Here is a 21,516-nt window from a genome sequence, read left to right as displayed (position 1 = left end):
ATGAAACGTGTGCAAATTTGTTATTAAGTTGGGCTGGCGGAACGATGCGTACGAGTTAATTTCTACGTCGAAATTTCGAATTTTGTTAATGTATCGAGAATTCGAATTAATAGTTTCTAATTTACGTTCGACAGCAACAATTTGGAGCACGTTGGAATTTCAGAAGAAATATTTCAATTTCTCGAGTAGATAAATGTCCATGATATTACCGTTTCGTTGTCTCAAAACTCTGATCAATTTTATGTAGAAACGACACCTGCGATTGCAATATTATTATTCCTCGGAAAATTGAACGAGAAAGTTTGTCTGATCCAGAGGGTAACACGTGCTTCGATCTTTCGAACGCGATAGATTTCGAAATTAGAATTTAAAGCTTGAGAATTAAAGGGAGAAACGAGGATTAGGATTTTCAAATAAATCGTTCAGAAGTTACAATTTGGAGATTAGGAATCGGAGATGAAAGATTGAAAATCCAAATTCGGAATTTGTAAATTGAGTTTCGAAGCTCTATGATTCTACAGGGGAACGTAATAACGAACGAAAAAGGACGATAAGACAGAAAATGAATGTTCTGTCATATACTTTCAAATTAGCATATCGATTTACGAGTCACTTTTCTTTATCGAATAATCATAAATCAATACCAACGCGAGTATCCAATCTAAGTACGACTATACTACGACTTATATCGTTACTTTTCGCATTAATAATCGCGTTCCATAAATACGGCCATACTTATATTGTTATTTATCGCATGAATAACCGTGCTCCATAAATAATAAGAACTGAATCGACACAGTGCAATATATTGGTCGAGAAAATGAATTATAACCGGCAAACAATAACCTGCTAATCGATTCGATTGTACCGGCGGATCAATTAAAATGATCTTGAAGCCTGTACACGAACGTTTCGTCGCAGGGTTAATTGCAGCTGTACCACAATGTGGTTGACCGCATTCATACGTATGACAAGGTGACGTTCGAATTGTTCTAATTAAGTAGAAACATTAATTTTTCCAATATCCATATAAACACCTGTGTTATTAGGTTGTAGCATAAACGAAGTATATTTTTGAATAAAATTTCAACTTCACAGTAGCTTTCTCAAGGTATCGTGTTATTTAATCAAAGTAATTTCCACTCTAATAAGTCTCGTTATTTCAGATTTATGAAAATTACTTTTTATTAACTCTTTGAACGGAGTTGTTACAGTTTCCTGCGAAATAATGAATTTAATAAAAACTTGTTTGGACGAAGCAGAGAATATTTTTAGTCTGTTAGAAATGTTAAATTACACTGCCAGTCGTGACGATGGAATTATCTCCCGGTTTAAATTCACGTAAGATTTAAAAATATTCTTATTGTTCGGGGAATCTATCGCGGAGAATCTGTGTAAGAAAATGCGAAAATATTTCAGTTTCTGTAAATATCACGGAATTATAAGATTCTATTGGAAGAAGGTATAGGAATGTAAGAAAAGACGTATAAAAATCCTGGCTATTTTTTATCATTGCTATATTAAAATACAATCGAACTAATGCAATTAAAATGCAGTCACGTACGTTGATCGAGAAAAATGTGAAGGAAATGTTGCATTAATGCAACATTTGATGACTAGAAGACTACAATGAAGGCTAATTTCATTAACATTATTTCACCTATATCCTATGTATATCTAAGATATATAGGGTGGTTGGTAACTGGTGGTGCAAGCGGAAAGGGAGTGATTCTACGCGAAAAAAGAAGTTGAAAATATAGAATAAAAATTTTTCGTTTGAGGCTTTGTTTTCGAGAAAATCGACTTTGAATTTTCGCTCGGTACGCGTGCACTTTATCACGTCTCGTTATAACGGATCTTACTGTAGATCGTTGTCTCGATTGACGTTATGTTGATTAACACTTCCAATGTGACCGAAGTGTTTTCCCCCGGCGATTTTCTCGAAAACAAAGCCTCAAACGAAAAATTTTTATTCTATATTTTCGGCTTCTTTTTTCGCGTAGAATCACCCCCTTTGCGCTTGTACCACCAGTTACCAACCACCCTGTACAAGAAATTTTCAAAATCGATTTTCTCAGAAAGTAAACCTCGAACACAGAAATTTCCTCGTATATTTTTTCCTTTATTTCTACGTGTAGCATCACTTGTTGTATATTTTCTTACTCGCCTTGCACGTCAAGCAATTAAATTTCCCATTACGATCTAATTAATCGTATGTATGCACGTAACAAAGAATAAACGGTGTACCTGTTTTTATCAACAAGTTGAACTCTGTTCGCAATAAACCGGAGGGAACTCACAGTTTTCTCTGCTGTGAGAACGAGTCTGTGCTCTCGATTATATTTGAACGGGTTGAATAGCGAACTTAGTGTACTCGTTTAGCGTACAGAATACGGTAGTCTAGGGAAAGAGAGGGAGAGAAAGAGAGAGAGAGAGAGAGAGAGAGAGAGTTACAGTACACATGAACTACTGCATCTATTCTATACACCACCCTTGGAGGTTCTAGATACGGAATTATTGTGAGGTTAAAATTTAATGTTACAGGAAACAGGAATATTGAATAACAGGGAAAATTGATATATTTGAGTTTAATGTTAAAATAAAATTAACTATTTGAAAGATGAATTTACTAAGACTAGAAAATTTGTTATAATTTTGGTTTCATTGTATATTGTCTGTATTTGTTATAAATTTGATTGGTTTGGTTTCTTTTAATTGTATAATTGGTTTCTGACCAGAAGATATATCGCAGGATATTAAAAGAAGTAATATCAAAAAATATTTTGTAACGTATACGTATTTTACTATGGAATTTTGTTTCAATAAAACAGATATGCATACGAGTATTCGCCAAGAGAATAGAAGGAAATTGGCAGTAACGATTTAAAGTTGAAGGGAATTGAAAGCAATATTTCAAGGGTTACGTCTTGTAGTTAGAAAAATGGAAGGCTATACGTCAAACTTGAATGCGTCGAATTGATATTTTGAATTGGGAAAAAGATCGAAGATCGTATCGTACGTAAAATAGGTACGATGTGAAAGTTTGGAGAGGAAATCTCGAAAATATTTCCAAAATGTACATCTTGAGAAAAGGATTTATACTTGCTATGAATTTTAAACAAATCGAACATTTGGAGATGGAATAGAAAGTGAAAATAATATGTGAAAAAGTAGGAAAGAAGATTCTGTTGCTAAAATAGAAATTGAAATAATATCGTAAAAGATTACCGTGTCTCGTAATGTTTCGAAATGAGCACCTCCAATTTAAAGAAAAGCTTTAAGGATTTTCTCAAAGAAACGTAGAATTGGCTGAAATACTTTCTTTCTTTCGTTGAATATCAGCTCCACTTGTTCAATAATCCTTCTAAAATTTTTTTTCAACCAAAATTGCTGAATCGTATGAATGATCTAATGCAGAATACAAATGATCTGCGAAGATTCCACAATTGCAGATTTTTTACAAAAAGCAAAAGTAATTGTTCGTTTTTCCATGATTTGTCTGTGGTTTGTCCACGCTTGTTCACATTTGTCCAATTGAAATTTTGGTGTATTTACCTCTCAAAAAGAGTTATCAATAAATTAAAACATTTCTCATCAACAGCTCATGAATATTTCTCGTCGAGGTGGGATACGATTGTCCACGTTTGTGCAACCAAAATTTGTTGGTTATAACTCTCGTTGGAAGATTGAACAAACGAAAGTTTTAGTTTCACGAACGTGGAAAAGTCGTGAATAATCGTGAAAAATATTCATGGGGAAGCTGATGTTCAATTTTAACTGCCGATGTTTAATTTTTTAATTTGGTCATAATTCTTCTTTGAAAGGTGGACGATCGAAAATTTTGGCTACATGAAATATCGGTGGAAAAACGGCGAATAATCACGTCGTATTTAAAAATCAATGAAAAAGTACACGAGGCGCTGGTGTCGAATTTCTGGAAATTTACATTTGGTGATAATTCTTCTTTTCGATGGGTGGACAAACGAAAATTCTGATTAGACAAATGTTGGCAAATCTTGCACGAACGAATATCGTCCATTTTTTATAAAAACTTGCACTTAACGTTGTCAAATTTATCCACTTGAATATATAATATCGGATTCCATTACGTTCGTTTCCTTGCTGTAATTATGCGAACGTAAAACTCTCCCCTATGAAAGTAATCAATTGTATTCCGTTGCACTCTCGTGACCTCGCGTTTCGTTTATCAAATAAATTGATTGTACAGTTTAATTAATCTACGGTTAATTGAAAACCAGGTATCGTTTCAGGCGCGCCAACTTTTTACGACCGTTATAAAATGAATTTTATTTTACTTTTGCGGATCAATTAATTAAAAGAAACATTTTTAAATGACATACATTAAATACTATAAAAATTCAAGCTTCAAACGAACCTTTTCAACGTGGAGATGACAAAGCAACTGATGTACAGGGTGGATCGTAATTCACGATATAATTGGAGCGAATAAGATGCATTAAAATATACGATACATCATATTTATCCAAATAATATGCAACGTAATACATAGAATTTATAACGTTTTACGCAATGATTTAAATATATCTGAAGCATACGAACAAAAAAGTAATTTCATTTATTTTATATAACACGTAATATATTCATATATTGGGTTGGCAACTAAGTGATTGCGGATTTGGTCATTAGATGGTACTGACAAAATTTGCAATCACTTAGTTGCCAACCCAATATATGAAATGAATGAAATTACTTTTTTCAGTAAAGTATTTGAACATTTATTAAAAACAATTTTTATGAACATATTTATATATTATTGGGTTGGCAACTAAGTGATTGCGGATTTGGTCATTAGATGGTACTGACAAAATTTGCAATCACTTAGTTGTCAACCCAATAATATATAAATATGTTCATAAAAATTGTTTTTGATAAATGTTCACATACTTTACTGAATCACTGTATGTTGTAAAACGATAACGTTCCTATCTATTTTTATCTGTTGGTAACTTAGCAGATATCTTGTTTTCTAATAAAAATAAAACGCCATAGAACGAACCTAATACTTGAACAAAAAATAAATGGTTTGCGAATCATCTTGTAGAGGCTTATCTTGTACTTTCGAATTAATGTCGGTTATTTGGTCGTGAAACAGACACGTCGTTAGTTTCGTCGACAGGGTTTAAATAACGTAGCCGGTTTACTTGATCGAGAGTTATTTCGATTCGAGCTGCTTCATCTAAACGATCTGTAAACGCGCCGTGCCACGAATTTCATCAAGTATTTACCTTTTCCTCGGCGACGACTCCGACGACGGAGATATGCGCAACGACGTGAGAATTTGTTAACTACAGGCAAGAGGATTGCGCCAGCGGGGAAAAATTCCAACGTGTTGCGAATTTTTATCCGCAGAACCGTTATCTAATATCAAAATCTGTTTTTAATATGTTGGAAAGACGATAACGTAGAATGTTACCATGAAAATACCGGAAATACGATTGATCTACGATTATGAGAAAAATGTTAGGTTGCTGTAAAAATGGAGCTCTTTCAAATAAAATTTCCAATAATCAATCTACTGACGATACAGAACGTACCGGCTGACGAGAGTATTCGAACACTTGCGATAGGAAATCTTTCCGAACGTATTATGTGCATTACGCGAAGCTTTCTGAAACTTCGTTTGACTTGTAATGAGACGCGACTGTCGTGATTGTAATAATAAAATTTGCAACCAATCCGAAAACGTACAGGAGAAGTTACAAGACGCTTATTGCAAACGTAGGCTGGATGAAAGTTTAAACGTATTAGATAAATTAAATAAATTAATAGTATACACTATGAATTGATATTAAAAATAAAATATTAAAATTAGTGCTGAATGACGGCTTCGTTAAATATTCTGGTTTATCAATCAAAACGAATAATTGACTATTTAGACACTTTGATATACCTCAGAAGATTTATGCTTTCAACAATTACTTTGTAGATTCTATATGCATTGTCAGATCTGTTTACAATTTTGCCAATATAATGACGATAATCGTGTCTCGTTTAGAAGAAATTTCAAAATGTTTCGTACAATGTGGACGTAAAATGTTTCTAAGAAGAACAAGGAGAAGATTCTAAGGAGAATACTTTCGCGTATCGCTGTAGGTATATTTTTTCCCCCAAAAAACCTTCTCAATCACTGGCTGGTTTAATTATTTCATAAGTTTTACTTTACTGTAGTCATCGGTAATTCTAACGCTAATGAAATTTAGCTGTCCGGTTCGAAGGAACAAGGGGTAAACTGATAAGGAGATCCTTTAAAGATGATTAAAAGCGACACTATAGAAGAGAGAGTGCTGCAACTGTAAAGGTTCTGGTGAATGACGAGCGTTTAAAGATTTATTCGGTCGTTAGGAAAATTTAGAGCTACTGACAGTTCTAAATTTTCGTTTCAAATCCTTGAATAATATTGATACGTTTCGCTAATTCCTCGACACAGGGTGTGCAATCACCACGTTTGTCGAAGCTTCGTGTTAAATTGAACACATCTGCCATGGAGACTCGACAAATATTGACGGACACACTATCTCTATCAGACATCTCTGTATTTTTCATGATTAAAAGCCACTCGATAGGTAGCGTTTTTCCAACAACTTTTCATTATGAAATCCTCGGACGTTCAGCAAATTGCAATTATTAAAATATTAAATTACACGAAGTTAGACTACATGGAAATTCTTTTTCTTCTATCAAACAACTTTTTAAGATGAGATCTCTAAAATACAATAGATTCTCCTTTTTCTCAGAAAAAGAAAGAGACAGAGAGAATAAGAATCTGCAAAAAGCGATATAACTTTCCGTCAGAGAAAAAGAAAAGAAGAAAACTAGCCTTGAGATAATCTCGAAAACGCTGAAGAGATAAATTAAAGAGCAAATAAGATCAACGCCTCTTTGAAATCGTAAAACTTTCGCTTCTCTGTTACTTTAGATTATCTCAGAAATATTAACGAATTTAACGTTTCTTTAAACAATGCGTCGTTTCCGAGATATTTCGATATATTTTTCGCGACACCCGGTTTGTTTTCGATATGCATACCATCAGCACCAGCCGACAGCGCAATCCACTCGAATACACGGTTAAATGCGTCCGCGATTCATCCTCGGGCCGCATTAGCTAACGAATCAATCGACCTGGTCACGCACGAGTAGCCAGCCTAGGATTATCCGACGCTTGTTTCCCCAAAAGAAAAATCACCGCGCACCTACCCCGTGGGCCACGCCCTTTGGCCTTCCCCGCGTTTTCTTCGCGTTTTCCACGAAAGTTTTATTCCCCAGCGGCACGTCGAGCCAAAAACCATTGAACCAGATTTCAAAGGTCCTTGCAACGAGGGCATTTTGAGAGCAATTAAGCTTAAACGAAATGTATAGATTCGTTGCGCGATCAATGGAAATTGGGAGCCCGTGTCTGCCATCGAAAGACCTTTCTACTTTAAACCGGGCGTCTATTTTTCCTTCCTTGCATTCTCCGGGCATTAACACCTGCCTTTATGGCGTAGAGAAAACCGTGGCTGTTGCGTACGTACTCGTGTACGTAAAAAAGATATATCGACGCTTGGAACGTTGCTATTTTCTTTTTTTAACGCAACCTAATTTAGCTGGAAAAACGCAGGCGAAAAGATCTATCAACGCTGATACTATTAGTGGGATAGTAACATTCTATTGCGTAAAATTTATTTTTTAACGTTAACACGCAACGAAAGAATCGGCATTTGTGAATCTGAAACATTCGGACGTGACGTAATATCATTGTTTAGGAAGTTGATTATTACACTGCGGAATTGTATACACTTGAAATGTATCCAAATACGCGAGCAATATGCAAATGATACGTTAAGAGTACGTAACACGTATACAAATATTACATAACTATCGAGCGTACATTTACAATGTATCAGCTATTTTATTGTACTTTCCATAATTCTCAGTACAACTGTAGAACAATTGAGATTTTCTACCGTGAAATGGTATCGCTTAGGTGACGATAAATTAATTTGTAAGCTGGAAGAAGTTTTTAATTCAAATTACGTCGGATAAGCTTACTATGAGACATAAACTGATCGTTAGTTCGCGGATATTTATGCAAATTTCTATTTTTGTGCAGATAATTTGAAAAATGGAATGCAGAAAAAAAGATTGTTTTACGTACTAAATATTATAACGAGTATTACACTTTGTTATACATTTTTTATTTTACACCTGGGACTCTTTTTACACGGTACTTTTTCCTTCAGACGACTCATTTTCCCACAGTTCTCCTTTACTCGGTTTTTTTTCAACACATATTATTAACTTTTAATACGGTTAACTTAACACGTTTTGGTAACAGTTATGCGATATGTTTTAACACGTTTTATCGTTTCACTGTAAATGGTATTATCAAACGTTCTACACGATTTCAAAGGGAATTGAGAACTTGTACGGCTTGTTACGAAGAATTATTAGAAGAAAGGACAGAACGTATCTCATCACAATCCGATACGAAACGACCCGATATCGAGCCAACGAAAGTGATTTTTTCCCAGTAATAAGAAAACGTATTTCTCGTAAGATAATACAGAGCGATAAGTGAGGTGTCAATTTAAAAAAAAATATTCCTTATCCTATTTTTTATCCTTTATTTTTTCCCTTATTTTCTTATTTTCCTTATTTTCCTATTTCCCTTAACACGTTACCTTTTGCCCACTTGTTTACCGTATAAAATGTTCTATACTTTAAATTGTATTTTCTATTGTTTCCTGTATTTCAACGCAAGTTATTGTACGCTGTTGCAAATCAATTGTTGCACGATTTTGTTTACACGGAACGCGTGCGCATATACATATTTTTCCATATTTTTTGCATTCTGTGTACTTTTGCAGCTTTACATTTCTCGAAAATGCATAAAAATGCGCAGCCTATTGATCATGCAGGTTACAACAAGTTGCAACAACAAGGTGTTGCAAGGAAATGGCAGAAGTAAAGTATCGTATGTCTTTTAAATGAAATACACGAAACATGTGCAATATGAAAAATATGCATATTTGCATAAATATCCGCCGTCTATTTATGACCTTCAGCTGGTTTATAATTAACGTATGCAATATACGTGTACGCGTAATACAGAATTTGTCACTTGTCATGTTACCAATGTTATTAGTTAATAAATTATTGCAAAAGGACGCTGGTATCGCATATCGGAATATTATGGCTGACTTTATATTTTCATTTGTATGAAAAAATTTCTTTTTATCTCTTTCTACGTCCTATTTCTCTAATCTGAATAAAAAAAAAAAGAAAGAAAGCAGCATGTCAGCGGAATGTTTTCTTGTTAAACGAAGAAAAATCAGGTTACACGAGATTAATGAAACGTCCTTGTATTCTGTCTACCTTTACCGCTCTCCTACTGAATAAATAGGGTTGCTACCTCGAAATTTCAGTCGTATCGTTTCTATCGACTACGAGTGCTCGGTCGTCGGAATGGAAATCCGCCGGAAATGCGATTAGAACCGATTAATCATTCGGCAGGCTGCTTCGTTACGGTGTTATGCGAGAGACTGTTCACGAAAGTGTGTTGTTCGCTTCATTACGCCGGAAGATTAGAAAATAGTTGTCGTTTTTTGGACTAGAAGCTTGGAAAATGTTTCTTCGAGTCGATTTACAGTCGTTTCATCGTTTTCTTCGCAAGTATTGAGCTGCTGCTGTATTTCGAAATATTGTTGCCGTCTATAGTAATCTCGCAAAATTATTTCGACGCTTGTAGAAATATTTTATGAATATATTGCGTGTGTAGGAAATAATTTGAAAAACAAATATATTGGTAAAGTTTGAAAACAATCTGGAAGAAAATGTATAAATATTATAAGATATTTAGCATAAATATATATTTTTCAGAGTTTAGAAAAATATTTAAACAGTCGATTATTCATTGTGTTAACAAGATTCGATATTCACTCGGATCGTCTTTAACATTTATCGTATGTTTTATATAACTATTCATGTTGTATATTAATTTGTCACTAAATATACGTTCGCAGTAAATATCGTATAATTAATATGTACATTTTCAAACTAAATCTCAAAGTTCGTTAACGTAATATGTAACAATCGTACCTCGTTATAATGTCAATGAAATTGCAAAATGTTTCCCAAAGCACGTACAATATGCATAGTATGCATAAAAAATGCCTCCTAATTTAAATGTTTTAATATAATTAATATAATGTTTAATACAATTTCCTACTCGCAAACCTCACGTATTTATTATATTACTTGTGTATACATATTTTATTTCATCAATTATTACATGGATTACTGCAAATATTATGTATTTTATTAATCATTAAGCAGATCATATAGATTAAAAAATATCAGATAATAAACTTCTGATCACAATGAACGAAAAATTTCACAGAATAATTTACATGTTTCCCAGTAACATTTTACTTCATATTTCCATCGTACACATTTAATATCATTGATTTTCAAATAATTAGTCCTATTATTATTGAAATTCCGTCTCAAATCACATATTCGACATTTTATAAATGCTTTTAACCAAGAGAATTAGTATTCCATGCTCCTATTAAGCAAACGTTATTTGCCTCTTTCGATGCGATTTATCGTGTACATCTATTTATACCGTACAATCGGAAAACGTCAAAGAACACTTTTAACGAAGCACACAGCAGAGCTGTCATTTGTCGTGATGTTTAATATCGGCGGTTTATTCGCGGCTTGCCTGTATGACACGATTTTTAGTAGAAAAAATATTAGAATAAAAAACATCGGATTGACAATACAAATTACCTATAGTCCCTGCTATTCCATCGAGAAATTATTTTCGCTCGAAACAAATACGATTCGCGGAAACTGTTGAGAGAAGCATCGACAGCCTGTTTACATATTCAGCTTTCACTCAAGCTTCGAAATATTCTCTAGTCAGAAACGTTGCATCGATATTTCCTTGCCGAGCTACGGTCTCGCAGACCCCAACTCGCTATCTGAATTTTCACCGTCTAAATACATCGACAAACAACTTGTTTTTAACGGAAATTCTTCATATTACACCCTCGAGCGACGTTCGGCTCTGCGACTTCGTTTTTCAATTTCATCCACTCGTTGCTGTCTGTGCTTTCGACTCTTCGCTCTTTCTTCCTTTCTTTTTTCTTTTTTTTTTTTTCGTTCCTTCTTCGGCAGCTTGTTTTTATACTTAGCATTACTCTTCGTGACGCCATTTTTGTAACTCAAGATGCTGGATACGCCGGTGGAGATAAATTAATGGCTCGGGGGCGATTTGTCAGACGACCAGGAGGTACTCAGAATGATACACCGTAGGTCAAAAGTTTGGAATTGCTACGTGTTCCACAGAATTCGAGAGAATTTAATCCTTACGTGGACAACAAAACACTCGAGTATCATATAGCGATGAGAATATCACTAGCAGAAGGAACGTAAGTCTGATTAATTACAATTGTAGGGTGGATTTTTACGTATCTATGAAGTTGGTAGATGCAGAAATAGGTGAAATTCATAGGAAATGGAAAAATACGTAAAATATCCAAAATGGAGGGTCTGTTACGTTATGACGTTGTTCTATTATCATTGAAACGTTCTTATAGGTGAGAAGAATACTTGCTTAGATTTTATTTGTTTATTTATATTTGCATCAGGGATATTGATATTATCAATATTGATTTATGTTAGTCCTTGACTGTGGATTTTGAGTAGGCGGATGAGGCTATGCATGACAGATGACTTTAAGGGTAAGACGATTACGAGAAGAATGAAAACGTGGGAGGATCGTTTAGGGTAGGGAGATTAGGGTGCAGGATAACTTGCGATACGGAGGACACGTTTGCCCGTTAAGAATGATATAATGTTGCTTCAATACACGTCTAATTTGAATCTTTGTTTCATACAATTTATCTCTGTATTTTAACGTTATGATTATCAGAGAAAATCCCGAAGATGTGGCCAATATATATTTCGTCGCAGGATGGCTGCGAACCATAAGATCAAAATTTATTTTATGCGGAGTAACAATAAATTCCGAGTATTAAGTTAAGCTTATGAAAAAGTATCTTCTGCACTTCCATTAGCTTCCAATAACCAGTAGTATCATAAATATTTCGTAACGATTATTAAACAACGGTAATTAATAAACCGTACTATTTGTTTGAAAATGATAAATCGGAGATTTTTTATTTTTATAATTACCAAAAATATACAGGGTGGTTGGTAACTGGTGGTACAAGCGGAAAGGGGGTGATTCTACGCGAAAAAAGAAGTCGAAAATATAGAATAGAAATTTTTCGTTTGAGGCTTTGTTTTCGAGAAAATCGACTTAGAAAGTGTTCATAGAAATTTAATTAGAAGAGCAGAAGTATGTGTTCGGCAGAATGGGCAACATTTTCAGCAATTTTTGTAATAATAAACTTTATGATTACTTCATATTATTTCACTATGTATTCCTAATTTTCCGTTACGGCAAAAACAAACTTAAACTCCGATAATATCCATCGAGGCAACGATCTACAGTGAGATCCGTTATAACGAGACGTGGTAAAGTGCACGCGTACCGAGCGAAAATTCGAAGTCGATTTTCTCGAAAACAAAGCCTCAAACGAAAAATTTTTATTCTATATTTTCCACTTCTTTTTTCGCGTAGAATCACCCCCTTACCGCTTGTACCACCAGTTACCAACCACCCTGTATATGTGTTCTTAGCAAAATTTACAGTACATTTAGATTAGTAATTCTAGTGCCAACAGAATAATCACAGTAAATTGTAGAAATCCTGGAACAATCAAGTTTACGGACTTATCCACGAAATATGTTTGTTCAGTGAATAAAAAACCTTAAAGATGGTTCGTCGTACGTTAAATTGATCGACGTTCATTTCATTTTACTTTCTCAGCATTTTGATAGAGGCTATTCACTGTGACTGGGGAACGCGGTCTATCCATATACGCTGGTACATTTCCTTCGCTTCCTTCATCACTTTTCCATTCTTTCTCTCGCTTTCGGTTTAAGGCAGTGACGAACGCGATCAAATTTCACGGAAGTCGATTCGAAAGCTCCGGGAAAGCTATCATATTTCTCGCCGTATCGGAATTCGAACGGAGATAACGGGCACCAAGTAAATTCGGTCGTCCTTTGATCAGGCGTGAGTAGCCAGCGAGAGGTGAGTAGCTGGCGAGAGGTGAGTAGCTTGACCCGTGCACTGGCCGGACAAATGTAGTCGCACCGGTGGTTCAACTGGCCGCGAGAAGCACCGAATAACTTTCCAACATGCATCGCTGTCGCTTCCATTCCCATCGACGAAAAATTCTAACCTTCCGCCTATATTTTCAATACTCTTCGAATTAACTTTTCCAATGCGAATTGTTTTTTCTTTCGCGTACGTATTTCACCGTTTGAACGTTTAATACTGGAACTGACCAAATGACCAAATCGTAACTTTTCATAGAAATATTTTGTTGTTGTTATCTTGCACAAGCCATTTTTGGGAACTCGAATAATTGTTTGTATGGATAAAAGCTTTTTCTTTTTATACTATTTTTTGGGTTTTAACATAAATTCGCCGTGTTTTTTCTTTTTATTTGTAACACAGGCGCGAAAAAGCTCGTCGCGTCGGAACAAAACTCGTATTACGCGTTAACGAGATCAAGTAGGTAAAAAGCTTCGTATAAACTTGCGAAAAGTTTAATATGCTTTATCGAAGAGTTATAACCGTTCGAAGATTTTCGAGAAAGTTGTGTTTAACGATCGCAGGAATATTCGAAAGAGTTCGGTGATCGTTAAGATCGATGAAAGTCTGCGTCCTTGGGGAAGCAAGAAATTTCCAACATTCATTGTAACTGTCAGAACGTTTAATAACAATTTTTGAACGCTGATAACTCTCAAATAAAGCATTTTCGGACATCGATTTATACGATCTTCTTTTTACATACTTGACCTGATTAACACGACGCGATATAAGTTTTGTCCCATCGTTTCTTGTATAAACGGCGTGGAAGAGAATACACGTTCGAATCTCATAATAACTTGAAATTATGGACGTTGATAGAATCGACAAGATTAAGGATATTTTCGAGACAATTGGAAGAATTTCTATCGGTGAGACAGAGACATGTTTGAAGTTGTAAAAAGGAAAGGCAAAAGTCTTTTGTGACGAAGAATGGCCAAATCACTCGGGCATTCATTCGATTCCGAGATTCTGGGGTAAATACAGCACTGCTTACGGTTCTTTTACTGCAAACTACACCTTTTTCCAGTTCGTGACCAAGTATCTAGGAATAGCGTTTCTCCCTTTATTCCTATTTTCTTTTAATCTTGCCATTTCGCTGAAAAAATCTCGAAGCACAGGATGCTTTTAATTTTCCTCGTACAAGTTGCAACAGCATAATAAACTGTTCATGGCAGCATTTGAATACTCGTACAAACTTTTTTATCGGTACATCGTGTCTTATAGAATGGAAGATTTTATAGACAGAAATATAGTTCTGATATCATAAGTGTTGTTCTATGTGCTATACATTTTGAAATCTGCAATAAAAACGTTTTATGCAACACGATATTCTCGTAGAAGATTTTTAATTCATTGCATACCGTGATAGTCCGTGAACAGAAAAAATTCAGTCCATTAAAATGTTTAAATATTCATTTTGCATTATGGTCATGTCACGTTGACGTTACGTTATAGAGTCGTATCGACGTGACACGAAATTTATTACCTACATTCCGAATTTCCTGGCAAATTTTGTTGGATATCAGAAACTAAGTTATCAATTCTTCATATGTTGCTATAATTCTGTACCGCAGTCGACGTTTCATATTCCGTGATGCAGAATTTCTTGTTAAGCGCCATATTTCACACCAAGTTCAAAATTCTCATAAAACTTAGCAATATAACAGGGAATAAAACTTCAAGTAGCTGCTCTGCCTATTTTCATTTGTTTCGAATAATTGGAAATACAATGTGTGCTATTATTAAATTTCTATATCGCGATCACGTATATTATCGATGTATTAATTAATTAATATGTAATTATCTATATCATTGTAATACCGTAGTCGTATCAAATACAATCTGTGTGCAATTACTTTCGAATCATTTTTCGAAATAAAAGATGAAAGATGAAAAAGGAAATTTTTATTGCGATAAAAGTCGTAATACATAGTAAGTAGTAATATGGTAATTTTGCCTTTAAGGCAAACATTTGAACAGGTTAAAAATGACGCAATGTTGGGAAAACGTATTTTTATAGCAATATGAAGCAAAAACGCTATCACGCCAAGGATTCTTTCAAATATGCAAAGTTCGCAAAACATGGGAATAGATTTCACATGGAAATTTTTTGTTAGCACTTAGCACATAAGACAGGTATTGGAAATTCGATCAGCAGCGAAGGTTAAAGCAATCTATTCCTAAATTATCTCTCGTATCTTTCAAAAAAACCAATCTCATGACACTTTATAGCTACGCGACTTCGAATCGTTAGCAGCCTTGTATATCTGGATTGCTCGTTCTCAACAAGCACTGTACCAGCAATTAGACTAAAATCGTGGGCAAGTGAAGTAGCGCTAAGAAGGTAATTGCTTTCGACGTTCTTTCAAAATATACGTCGTCGTCAATATGCATTTGCAATTGGCACTGTAGCAACTAAAAGATTGTAATTATTATGCGTTTTACTGAAAGCAAATTGCTAAAAAGCTGGTCAGCTTGTTTTGATGAATCGAAGAAAAGACTTGACAGGTGATTTTCATCCTTCGAGTTCGTAGAAAACTTATATCCAAGTAAGACATATCGCTATCTATGTTCGAAGCATTAATTGCAAATTAATGATCAGATTGCGTGTGTTTATGCAAATTTATATTTTTATGAATACGATTGCAGAAATGAAAGTTAAGCAGAGATACGTTTTACTCGTTGAACAATTGAGAATATTTATTATTATAAATATATTAAATTGTAAAGAATATTTTGCTTTGGCTATTTGTTATATTCTGGGCATTGTAGGTATTTCTGCATTTTTAAATTTCCCATAAATGCCTAAATATTCACAGTTGATTAATAATAAAATAATAAAATTAATACCTTTTAATAGAAATAATAAAGTTATAGTAAATAAGAAATGTGATTTCGGATTTTCGTTTATTTTTAAATATTAGTAATCCCTTTCGTTGAAATGTTATTTTCAAATGCATAAATGATATAATGTAATATAGCAATATTATGTTACGAGCAATAAAATGCCACTTTTCAGCTTCGTTTGTATTTTTCAAACAAAATTCGTGTTTTCCTGTGAGTTACCATTCTAGATAAGTGGTTACGATGCTCACCGGGATATTTGCTAATTTAGAGAACGAAAATCAAGATCGGTCGTTTGATACTGTGGCGAGTAAAAGGGAATTATGTGTTCGAATGAATGTGAACGAATTTCCTCGGTACCAGATACAAACGAGGAGGATTTAAAAAAGAATTGGAGATAATTGTGAGATACTTTACAGTTAATCGAGTTTACATAGAGCTTTTCCTTGTTCTAAAAATCGCGGAAGCAGCAATTAAAAGGAATTAGTAGAGATTAACAAGAAATAATTATTAATAGACGTTAAAATGTATGAGAAAATATAACGAGAAATTCGATTTCTGTACTGAATTAAAGAGAAAAAAAAGTTAAGCGTGGAATTGAACATGAAAAAGTACGATTTAATAAAAGAAAAAGAAAAGAATTATTTAAAGTAAAACAGTAAGAAATTAGTTGAAATTCAACAAAGCTAATAATTAAATTTTTATTATAATTGAAAAGCTTTCAATTCTAATTTCCCAGATGTTTCAGTAATATCCGACAAATTTAATAAATTAAGAAGATCAAATATAAAACAGCGGCAGAATATCCGGGCTATAAAACTGTCTAAAACCTCATTCTGTCGCATAATTCACTATTAACCTCAAGAGAACACGTCTCAAAAAGTTTCTTAAACTATTTCTCTTCAACATACGCGAGTTTCACATCACTTTAACAACGTTAATCATTCCTACGTATACGTAAGAGGGGCAAGAAAATTACCTTTCCGAACTTGCACCATGGAACCGCAGTCAACTTTTCCAAAGCTTTCTCTTTCTTACGGATTTCATGAACGTCCACCAGGTTGCAGAGTAACTCTTAAAATTCAAACTCATAAAATTCATATAAAGTACGAAAAATGCTTAATTTTATCGAAATAATTGGCACCGTTCATCATCAAACAGAATCTAAAATATTCGTTTGCACGCTGGAGTAAGCTGATTTATTTATTTTAACATATAACTTATTTAAATAAATAATGATGAATTATTTACATTAAATGAGAATACTCTGTTAATAGACGTGTAAGGTATTTACAATATCCATCACAAATGATATTATTATACGTTAGAGGTAGAGAAATCTCTGAAATTTACACAAGTATAGAGAAATATACACGATACACGTCTGTATCCAGTCTCAAGGGATGAACATGTATTATAGAAATTTGATATATCTGTCGTATGTTAGATTGAAACATGTAAAAGATCCAATTTCTTCTGGTATTATCTTTCTAAGCCTCTTTTTTCCCAACAAATATCTCTATCTTGTAGAATATTTTTGTAATTGTTTTAGAATTTGATCTTTCACAGTGAACTTTATCTTTTTTATTTCGTGTGAATGCACCTTTATTGAGATTTAGCGAAGCGCGACCAGTTGAATAACAGGTTCCGTATTGTATTTACGATTTAATAAAAAATACTCTTTGTCGAGAAAGTTTATTTTATATTTTCCTTTAACAACACTCATAAAGTCATTTCGCGTGTATTTAATATATTTAGATATAGTTAGCCTAGAAAGTTTTCAAATTAAACAAAATAATCCCAACAAAACATATCGCAAGTATACTTAAAATGTGACACAACTCAAACTACTCAAAACTATTTCAAACTTGGTCAAAATAATTATTAAAAAAAAAAAAGTTATTTTATGTAATTTTCCATTTTTAATCCTTGAAATTCTTCTTTGATGGCTGTAATGTTCTTCCGATATCGGACTGTATCATTTCCTGCTGCCAGACTTTCGGAAAACACGTGCAATATACTTTTGTCTCTCAACAGCATAAGAATCGAGAAATCACGCCGAGAAACTCAAAGAACTGCTCCACGACATCCAGCTACATCTGAACTCCAGATTTGAACTTTCGTGACCATTGGTCATTCCCTCGTGCACACACTTACGCATTGGAGACAAACACCACGACATGTCACCGTATATCTCTCTATCCAGCATAAACATACTCGAGTAACTAGATACTGAATTTCCTACCACACCCTGGCACCCTGATTCGCCCTCTAAAATCCACATCCATTACAAACACGCACATTAATCGACATCCTCCGCTCCAAACCATAATTATTCCACCTAAACATCCTTTGTACATCGTACTAACCGTTATCCTATAATACAAATCTCAACGTCTCCAACAGCAATCTCTTCTTCTTCATTTGCAATAATTAACATTATCAGGATGAAGATTCTAAAACCATAATATCTATCGCAAATTATTTGCAATAATTATTTATTCCCTTTTTCCAACGGTTACGGTTTATGTTAAACCATAACCATCTACGTCTTAACCCATTAACAGACGCTGTACTAAGAGAAATACAGAGATTTCAAACGAGCCTTGATGCGGCAATATATCACAGTAAGCCATCAGGTAATCGCCATCAACAACTATCCTTTCATCTCCATTTCAAACGAGCATTATACCCAAATTATTTATTACAAATTATTTCAGGCAATTATTTATCCCAAACCATAACCATCCAACCAAAACCATCTACTCCTTCATACACCATGTATCATATTCAGCAATCAAGTAGTACACACCTCGGCGTCTCCAACAATAATCTCTTCCTCTCCGCTTGAAACAACTATTACATGCAAAATATTTATTACAGATTATTTAAGACAATTATTTCTAGCAAACCACGAACATCCAACCAAAACCATTCATTTCTTTATGCATACCATGCATCGTATTAACCAAAATCATTCACTGCTTCATATACGATACATCACACTAAGCAATCAAGTAGTACACTCCTCGACGTCTCCAACAATAATCTCTTCCTCTCTGCTTGAAACAATTATTACATCCAAAATATTTGTTACAAATTTTTAAGACAATTATTTATCCCAAACCACAGTCATGCAAGCAAAATCGTTCACTCCTTCATACACGATACATCACACCAAGCAATCAAGTAGTACACACCTCGGCGTCTCCAACAATAATCTCTGCCTGTCCGCTTGAAACAACTATAACAGCTAGAGTATTCCTTACGAATTGTCTAAAATCCAATTTTTTTAAATTCCGAGCCACAACCATTCATTCCCTCATGAACACCATACATCAAATTAAGCGGTCAGACAATACACACCTGGACGTCTGCTACAATAATCTCTTCCTCTCCACTTGAAACGCAGCCGTGAGTAGAATACAAGCAGGTCGAAGATCCAGAGAAGCGAGAGTTCACGACCCCTTCGTGTCACCTTTTTCTCACCCAGCACAAATTGTCCGACGCACCCTTAGTCAGCTTCAGGGTATTAATTCTCGTCGTAGCGTAATGCGAATGATTACGAATGATTCCCGGCCGACGGGAGATAGATTTGGCCGGTTACGAACGCGGCTAGAACGCCGACTGAAACGTCCCCGGCGCGACGGCGTCCGGATGAATGTTGCCGCTCGTCTAACGACGGCTGCGGCGGCGGTAGCCTGCGCGGACCGGTTGCCACGGCTCGCGACAGAGAAACCGAGAGACCAAGGGGAATGCACGCAGGATCGAGCGCTAGGCCCGATAGAAGGGGTGGGGGGTGCGTAACGAGAGAAACAGGGATGAGGGTAAAGAGAAAGAGAAAGAGAAAGAGGGAGAGAGAGAGAGATAGGGGTTAGGTCGTGACGCCCAGTGGCGTGTAGCGAAGGAAACCGCGAGAGAAACGAAGAAAGAGATGGTTTTATGGCGAAGGTAGTGATGGGATCAAGTTCACTATGAATGCTATATGAGTCGCTCGTTTGTCAGGTCGATTAATTCCGTGAAACAAAATGTGCAGAAAATTGATGAAATTATGTGCGGTTATTCATCGATCAAATGATTTGGATCTAGAATTTTACAAATTTTAAACGATAGATTACAACCACTTTGTTAACTTGGTTCACATAGCAATGGATAAGTAGAAAAGAAGAAAGGGGTGGTTCTATGGTGAAGATAGCGATGGGATCATGTTCATCATGAACAGAGTACGGCTGCCGAGTAAAAACGAAGAAGACGATGATTTTACAGTAGAATTCTATTTATCTGATTTCCACTCATTGGAAATTTCAGTTAATGGCCGATGAACTGAACTCTTGCTAATTGAATTTGCTAATCTGAACCCGAGCTCCTTTTATGCAAACGAAAAATAATAGGCAATGGGGGAAATTGGCGGGGTTCTGTTGTATGAACATCAATTATGTAAACTGCTTTTCTTACCACAAATTCAGATAAACGCAATTCTATTATATGGCATATGACGCAGTTAATGATGAATTAAGTTCACTATAAACACTGTATGAGTGATACGTAGAAACGAAGAAGGCGATGATTTTACGGTAGAACCGCGTTTATCTGATCTCTACTGATTGGAAATTTTAGTTAACGTCCGATGAACTGAGCTTTCGTTAATCGAAATTTTATCTAATCTTATTTGAACGTGATTCTATTATGCAAACGAAAAGTAGTAGGCTGTGAGAAAAATTGACGAGTTCTTGTTACGTGAACTTCAATTATATAAACTGTCTTTGCCCGGATAAGTTCAGATCAATGGAACTTTATTACATTAGCTCTAGGATCAAGTTCAGAAACGAAGATCACACGGCTGGTAAGTACGAACGCAGAAAGGGATGTTTTTATGGTGAAGGAAGCGATGGAATCAAGTTCAGTATAAAAACTGTATGACTTACGAATAGACTATTGGTGTTTAAACAAAGTCATATATTTTCAGATATTATTAAGTACATGAAACCTGAAAATAAATGTTTACTTTATATAATTTACATATTTTATATATTATATGTATGTTACGTATCTTGAACATATTGGGGATGGTAAAATATAGTTTACCATAATGGAATGTCTTAACTCCTTAACCTACAACTACGGGCATAGCCTATAGTACGATGATCGGGGTAAACGTAAACATTACGGGCATAGCCCGTAGTACGTACTACACAAGTCGTGCGAATGGCTCGAAGGCTGCGCGAGCTTGTTTACGTTTTCGGCCTAAAATTCTCGAACATAATTCGTAGGTTAAGGGGTTAAGAAGAGTAATAATTAGATTCCTAATGAAATGTTCGAAAGAAATCATAGAAGAGGAATTTTTTGTATAAAGCTTAGCTTTTTTCTGGTCTTATTCAACTAATATCTTTGACGTCCACAAAACTTCGATTATA

General features: G+C 34.8%; 1 protein-coding gene across 1 annotated transcript in view; it reads right to left on the bottom strand.

Moving 5' to 3' along the window:
- The window catches only part of LOC126920529 (uncharacterized), a 48,532-nt gene extending 28,720 nt beyond the window's left edge, over window positions 1–19,812 (bottom strand). The window contains exon 1 of the mRNA XM_050731073.1: window positions 19,469–19,812. The gene's annotated coding sequence lies outside the window, so the exon portion shown is untranslated. The remainder of the gene's footprint in view (window positions 1–19,468) is intronic.
- Between the last annotated feature and the right edge of the window lie 1,704 nt (window positions 19,813–21,516).

This window comes from Bombus affinis, chromosome 9, assembly GCF_024516045.1.
Source record: "Bombus affinis isolate iyBomAffi1 chromosome 9, iyBomAffi1.2, whole genome shotgun sequence".
NCBI classification, from domain to species: domain Eukaryota; kingdom Metazoa; phylum Arthropoda; class Insecta; order Hymenoptera; family Apidae; genus Bombus; species Bombus affinis.
The sequence above is the reverse complement of the archived record's forward strand: the minus strand, read 5'-3'. Positions and strand labels throughout refer to the sequence as shown.